This window comes from Macrobrachium nipponense, chromosome 31 (assembly GCF_015104395.2).
Source record: "Macrobrachium nipponense isolate FS-2020 chromosome 31, ASM1510439v2, whole genome shotgun sequence".
Taxonomy (NCBI): Eukaryota; Metazoa; Arthropoda; class Malacostraca; order Decapoda; family Palaemonidae; genus Macrobrachium; species Macrobrachium nipponense.
Window position 1 is genome coordinate 61,548,550 of NC_061093.1, and position 1,784 is coordinate 61,550,333.

Genomic DNA, 1,784 nt, shown 5'->3' on the forward strand with positions numbered 1-1,784 from the left:
ATCAGGGATTGGGTTCGAATGTATATATATCCCCCTACTTATAATCTGGTGAAACCGACTCGTTACAGCTGACATAGTAAATCCTCTTACAAGGTCTACCGCACAATAGGAAACTCCACATGGGTGGTGAGCTTGTGAGGGCACCAAAATGAGGAGAGAGAGAGAGAGAGAGAGAGAGAGAGAGAGAGAGAGAGAGAGAGAGAGGAGCGTATTCGATGGGAAGATTGGCTGGATAGATGGGTACTGCATAGGTAGTTAATGTTGTCCACGGGCGTTGGCAATGTGTGATATTCATGGTTCAAATGCTCCTATTACGAGCAAGAGCCCGTGCTGGCATAAGATCAATTTCATCTAAAACAACAAATATATGTCTTTGGCTTTCTGTACGACTTAAGATTTCCCATATTGCTTTTTCTCTCTAGTTTTTTATTTTTTATTTGATTCTATATAAGGAATGCATTAGGAATTGAGTATTTTGACAATGTTGGATACTAGAATTCGGTTATTTTATACGGATGCGAGATGCAGGGTTAATATTAAGGGTCCCCAGAGCTCCAGGTCGCATTTTCTTTTTTTTTTTTTTTTTTGCTCCAAGGTCTTTTAAAAATATCCTACTTTACCCATGGAAAAGCGTACTTGCATATGTAGACACCAAAGTGGTCGAAAATCCCATTATCTAACAAGGGTGGTGATATGCGGGTTTGAAAATGCCAATTTACAAACGCGTTTTCTCGCGATTATTTTTGTTTTCTACTCAACCCCTGGAGACCCTTAATATTGTGAACGCCTCAATTAGCGTAAGGCGATAGAGAAGGCGTGCTGTAATTGCGCATAGTGAAATTAACTCTCTCGATATTCTGTAATACCTTCATATATTTACGTTAATTCGTGAATTGTCGTCACTTCATACCTAATAATTCGTTCACCCTAGTGCTCATGACAGGCAACCAGCGATATCGAATACCTCTGTAATTACCAGGCAAACAAGTTCCTCGCTGGACGAATGGTTTTCGCGCTCGGCCACCAATTCGGTGGTCCGAAGTTCGATTCTCGGCCCGGCCAACGCGGAATCAGAGGAATTTATTTCTGTAGATAGAAATTCATTTCTCGATATAATGTGGTTCGGATCCCACAATGAGCTGTAGGTCCCGTTGCTAGGTAACCAACTGGTTCCTAGCCACATAAAAAGATCTAGTCCTTCGGGCCAGCCCTAGGAGAGCTGTTAATCAGCTCAGTGGTCTGGTTAATCTAATATATACTTAACTTAACTTTAACCAGGCAAACAGTGGTATAGAACATCTTTGTAAGTAATTACAAGAGGGTATAGCCAACTCCAATAAAATGTTCAGTAGTAAAGTACAGGAATAATAAATGAATGATTGCATTGCATGAAATGATAATAATATAGACAATAATTATATCTACTAATAGTAAAATAAAGCATCGTCAATTAAACATGCAACCGACTTTATATTTATTAGGGTTTGATACCGACTTTATATCTGTTTGATGGAAGCAGTAACGGGCAATACAATGAGTGAATCAGAACAAAATAAACTCAGGTATGGGAGAATGTAACTGGAGGAGAAGGACATCGAATGCTAAACTCAAATAAGAATTGTCATTTATGATGTTAACCGGACAGGTTTTAAACGCTTAGCGCAATCAACATCAGGAAATGCTGTTTAGCGTACTGAAAATTTATGGACTGTGATTTAAGAAATTAAACCATAATGTTACAGAGAAAGTTCAGACACTGAGATGAATTGGAGTAACCTAGAAAG